This window comes from Muntiacus reevesi, chromosome 4 (genome assembly GCF_963930625.1).
Source record: "Muntiacus reevesi chromosome 4, mMunRee1.1, whole genome shotgun sequence".
Classification (NCBI taxonomy): Eukaryota; Metazoa; Chordata; class Mammalia; order Artiodactyla; family Cervidae; genus Muntiacus; species Muntiacus reevesi.
Window position 1 is genome coordinate 46862875 of NC_089252.1, and position 6287 is coordinate 46869161.

Here is a 6287-nt window from a genome sequence, read left to right on the forward strand (position 1 = left end):
TGGGTGGGCTGGGGCTGGGGGGGAGGCAGGCTCCAGAGGGTACACACACGGCTGACTCAGCACAACACCGGAAAACAACTGTACCCCCGAAGGCATGTTTTAACACTGAGAGTTAAAATAACATGTGAACTGAACCACCCTGGTTGTTTTATTCAGGAGGCAGGAGTGTCCGACTTGACCATCTTTTCTTGGGCCTCAACCTCTGAGTCAATTGATCACATAGCCCCTTATCATGCTTTCTTTTCCAAAAAAACTGCATGAAGCCTGACATGGTTTTTAGGTAAATTCCTTTAAACTACCCAAATTCCTAATTAAACTCAATATTTCCCCCGCTCTATGCTTGTATAGATGCAGGAGAGAAACATACAATCATACATAAGCTGTGTATGAATTTGCATGAAATTTTCTTTATTAAAGAGAATTACTCTGCTTCCTTTCGATCAGTGATTCCTAACTTTTTTTGGCACCACGAACTGTTTTCATGGAAGAACATTTTTCCACAGACCGAGGATGGGGAGTGGGGGGAAGGTTTCAGGATGATTCAAGCACATTACATTTATTATGCACTTTATTTCTGCTATTATTAAATCAGTTCCACCTCAGACCATCAGGCACTAGATCCGCGAAGCTGGGGACCCCTGATTTAGTTGTCTCCTAAGTGGAAGAATTCAAAGGCTTGAAGCTTGTGATTTATAGACAGAGGAAACATAAAACAAACCAGAGCTACCGTCAGAACATAGGAAAGCTAAGGTTCTACTGAAGATGAGATTTAAACTGGGGCTCAGTTAACTCTCTCTGTAGTTACAGCCCCCAATCCAGTGCTTCTCAAACTGTATTCCTGGGGAATTCTGATGCTTCACTAAACCATTTATGGGGTGAGGGTTCTGCTGTTAATTTAGTAAAAGTTGAATACTTTATCCCTTTCTTGGAGATTCACCTCACACTTCATTTATGTAATCATTCAACAAATATTTAATGAGTCTTCTATGCACCAAGCTTAATGCTAGGCTCTGGGAGAAAGAATAACAACAGAAACAAATCCAGCTGCTGCTTTCATGGGACTTAATACACTACAGGGAGAGGGACATGAATCAAATAGCCAAACAAATAATGTCTAATTAAAGAACTGGGTAAGTTCTATAAAAGAAAAGAGCATTATTACAGGAAATCTATACCAGGGATCTGAAGAAGGGACCCAAGCAGATATCTGAAATCTGATAAGAGTTAGCATTAAATAGGCCAAAGGTCAAATGTTGATGCTTTAGAATGTTCTGCTGCTGCTGCTAAGTCGCTTCAGTCGTGTCCGACTCTGTGCAACCCCATAGACGGCAGCCCACCAGCCTCCCCCGTCCCTGGGATTCTCCAGGCAAGAACACTGGAGTGGGTTGCCATTTCCTTCTCCAGTGCATGAAAGTGAAAAGTGAAAGTGAAGTCGCTCAGTCGTGTCCGACTCTTAGCGACCCCATGGACTGCAGCCCATCAGGCTCCTCCGTCCATGGGATTTTCCAGGCAAAGATGAGTATTGATCTTGTTCAATACTGGAGTGGGGTGCCATTGCCTTCTCCATTAGAGCGTTTATTAGAAATAAAATGTGAGCCACATATGGAATGAAAAATTCTCCAGCAATCATTGAAAAAGTAAAAAGAAAAGGATGAAGTTAATTTTATTATTACATTTTACCCAACTCAATGTATCTATAATATTGTCATTTCAACATTTACTCAACATAAAAAATTATGGGGGGACTTTCCTGATGGTCCAATGTTTAGGAATCTGCTTTGTCAATGCAGGGGATGTGCGTTTGATCCCTGGTCCAGGAAGATCCCACAGGCCGTGGAGAAACTACTGAGCCAGAGAGCCAAGACTAGAGGGTCCTTGTGCTCCAACGAGGTTCCTACATGTTGCAACTAAGACCTGAGGCAGCCAAATAAAACAAATATTAAAAAAAGAGAAAGATTTCAAGAGAAAATTATAGGGACTTCCTTGGCGGTCCAGTAGTTAAGATTTCGAGCTTCCACTGCAGGGGGCTCATGTTCAATCTCTGGCCAAGGAACTAAGATCCTACATGAGTTGCAGTGAGGTCACACACATACAAAAAAGAATGAAATTTTAAAATATATATATTTTTGTTCATGTCTTCACAATCTGGTATGCATTTTATACTTACATCTCAGTTTAGACTTGCCACATTTCAAGTGCTCAAGAGCCCGTGGGTATTGGATTGGACAGACCAGATAGAGGAGCTAAGACAAGGCCAGGATCGCCAGAAGGCAGGGAGAGGAGAGGAGGGTGGTAAAGACAGGGTGGTGTCCCTCAGTGGGCTAATCCATGGAGGGTGTTGGAGGCCATTTGAAGGGTCTTAATCTCAAACCTGAAGCTACTGAAGAGTTAAAGTATAGTAAAAGTCCTGACAAGTCCTGCAGTGAACAAGCCTGTTTTTAACTTGTTTAACTCTGTGCTGCCATATTTATTCCCTGGGACACCTGTTAACATCACAGGCCCACATAGGGAAATGCTCCTCTAGCTTATTCCTTTTGGAGGAAGTGTTGCTTCTGAGAAATACAAGCTTCAGGAGTTGGAGACCTCAGGTCTTTGAATTTACCAAGAGTCAGGCTACTTTAACTCCCATGTGTTGCCCAGAGTTAAGAGCCAAGTAAGTAGAGGATGTTACCTCCTTGGTGGAGATTTGGCACTCTCTTTCCAAACTTTGTGGTCAACATCATTCAGGTGGATCCAAGTGCTAGCCGAGAGTTGGGGCTTAAAGCTTTTTCATTCTTTAAAGTCATCTTAAGTCCCATGTCAGCCTAACAGTCTTTTCTATTTTCTATTTCATTCTCTGACCTTGCAAAGTAGAGTTTGAGTAAGCTGTGCATTTAACTATATTTTCCACTTCTTTTGTTAGTTTCAGATGTATAGCAAAGTGATGTTATACACACACACACACACACACACACACACACACACAGGATTCTCAGGTGGCTTAGTGGTAAAGAACCTGCCTGTCAATGGAGGAGATGCAGGAGACATGGGTTTGATCCCTGGGTCGGGAAGATCCCCTGGAGGAGGAAATGGCACCTACTCCAATATTCTTGCCTGGAAAATCCCATAGACAGAGGAGCCTGGTGATCTACAGGTGGTGGTCTTTCATTTTTATTCTGTTACAAATGCTTTCTAATTTTCCTTGATATGGCTTCTTAGATACAACCACCCTTTAAAAGTGGACATTTAATTTCCAAATACATGGAGTTTAAAAAATATCTTTGATATTAATTTCTCACTTAAATGCTTTCTTCTCTGCAATCACCCTCTGTGCTTTATTCAGTCTAACTTTACTGAGACCTTCAATGGCTAAGTCAAAGTTTTCTCTTGGTAAATGTCACATTGCATTTGAAAATATGTGGGTTATTTTCAAATATCTTTTGATACTGGTTACTAACACAATTCCACAGTGATACAAGAACAGACTCTGTATGATTTCAATACCTTTAGACCATGAAATTTTTGCAACTTACTTTATTTGTATTCCTGAATATGTTCCAGTGCCTTTTGGTTTATAGTCTATGGGAACTTGAATAAAATTTGTATCCTGCTGTTGTGTGAAAACTGCATAAATCTTTATGCTGAATTGGTTCACAGTGCTTTTCAGGTCTACTATATCCTTCTACTTTTCAGTCTGTTCATTCTGTTAATTTTTGAGAGCTTGATACTGAAACTCCAACTAAAAATCTTAATTTATCTATTTAAAATAATTGTAATATATAGTGGAACTATTTAAAAAAACATATTTTTTTTTAATAGTAATCAGAATTACTGCAATCAGAGTATAAGAATATCTTCAGGGCAAAAGAACCAGGCTTGGAGAGTGTACTCAGGCAGACTGCATTACCCAAGTCCCACTGCAGGCTGGTCTGGGAATGATGCCACCATCCCACCCTCTACCCCTGCCCTGACCCAAAGCAGAACTGGTTCCTGCTGGCCTGTTGGCAGAGTGGAGTGGCTGTGTGCTTCTAGACTCACTGGCTTTCACCTTAGAGTTTGACTGGCTGAGTTTAAACCAGGAACTCTAGCTGCAAGGGAGGCTGGCAAGGTGTGCATTTGCTTCTCAGCTTCTGAAGTGGAAAGGGGGCTCCTCTTATGAAAGGGAGGTTCATTCCTCTAACCTCAGAAGGTGTCTTCAGATGATAGACTGCCTAGAAAAATGCCCAGAACCTTTGCTAGGGTAAGCTGAGACCCTGACACAAAGTTTCTGCTGAAACTCCCCAGGCAGGGTCTTCCTCCACACAGGAGGTTTTCAAGCCCTCCTTGAGGTTCTTCTAGAAAATATTTTGCATATTTTATACATATGTTATGCTTTGCATAAGAGAGTTGATGTTACACTTCATTCTAATGCTGTGATTATAGCTTCATTATGTCCTTTGAAAGTTCTCACATGATGTTTTACTATAGAGACACAGGAGGGCACTCTAACCAACCAGTAATAAAATCTAAATGGCTTCATAGCCTTGGCAGTTAAAAAGATGAGTATTGATCTTGTTCAATCTTTTTTCCAGGTAGGATAACCAGCTTTGCAGGAGTACCTAGCTCTCCTAGGGAATACTTGTGACAGAGGTCTCCAAGACACACCCCCCACATTGTCCACTTAAAGTTCTAGGGGCTATGATTTGAGTAACTCAGAATAGAGAAGGGGATTTTTGACTCACAGGTTGCCTACTGACTCAACCAGACAAGAGATGGAGACTTGGCTCCCAAACGTTCCTATTTAGAGGCCAACTGGCTAAATCAAACTAAGAGCAGAAGAGAAAGATCTGGTTATCAGAGATTTGCTTCAGAGCTACAGCCTGTTCCTTTGACTCAGTTTTCCCATCTGTAGAATGGAGGTGACACCTGACTTATGTCTGTAAAGTTTGCCAGTGGAGAAGGAAAGCGTTAAGAAAAGGGGGGGGGGGAATTTCTGGGGGTACCATGTACTCATGACCAGTGAGTTTCACACTGAAAAAATAGAGCTGGTCTGCCTCTTGTTAATGAATTCTAGCGCAGGACGGACGAAGCGCGCTTCGGCGCTGGCAACTGGAATGACAAAAGGAACGAGGATAGGTCGGAACAGGACCGGCTGCTCCAGCCTGGTTTCCCCACACAGATCTCCCAGGCTGGGGCGCAGACACCGGCGAGGAAGGGGCGCGGGGCTGCTCCGGCGGTTTGCCGGCAGGAATGGGACTGGTTCCAGGCCTCCGCGGGGTTACTTGCGGTCAAAGGTGCAGTCTGGCTGGAAGCAGGCGGATGGCGGTGCTCAGCCGGCCGCGGCGCTTACTCTCTTCTGCCTCCTCGGCGCTCCCGAGGGCTGTGGAGGCGTAGCCGCTCCGGAGTCTTCCTGGCCGCCGGCTGCCGGGGGCCCCGGGCTCAGCCCCGGACCCCTGCTCCAGATGCAGGCTCGGGGGGCGGGCGGTCTCCGCCTTCGGTCCCGTGGTTCCGGGCGCGGAGCTGGAGCCGGCACCCGCCGGAGGAGCAAGGACGCACGCAATGAAGGGAAGAAGAGGAGGGCAAAAAGGGGACGGAGAGGAAGAAGCTGCCTCATTCCCCTCGATAGGGGTGGCGCGCCTCCGCCCCGACAACTGGCACTGGTTGAGAGGCTGAGATCCCCAAGCCTGGCTCATTGTTTCCTTAGGGGAGTGTCGCCTGGCGTCTCTCTAGTCCTCCAGCCCCAGGTATGAGAGCGTCTGCCACGCGGCAGGCCCCGCGCGCAGCGCTGTGTGTGTTATCCTGTGTGTGTGTGTGTGTTGCTCAGTCGTGTCCAGCTCTTTGCGACCCCATGCGCTGCAGTCCACCAGGCTCCTCCCTCCATGGGATTCTCCAGGCAAGAATACTTGAGTGGGTTGCCATGCCCTTTTCCAGGGGATCTTTCCCAACCCAGGGATCGAACCCCGGTCTCCCACATTGCGGGCAGATTCTTTACCAGCTGAGCCACCAGGGAAGGAGCTCAGATGGTATTATCCTGGATCTTTTAATTTCCGCAACATCCCTAAGCGACAGGAACTGTTACCACCGGTGTACTGGGGAGGAAGGAACGGCTTTGGGGGAGTTGCGTGGCTTGCTCTGAGTTCTGTAGCTAGTGGCGAACGAGCACTCCGAGAGGGGTCAGAGCGATCCTGACACCCAGGCTACAGTCCGCAGCCTCTTAGCTCTGCCGGGTTATTGTCGGATCACGCCGTCTGCACCTGTCACGGGCCTTGCTCGCAGCAGGAAAGGGAGTAAAGAAGGACCACAGTGTGACCACGTGTCTTTTCTCCATT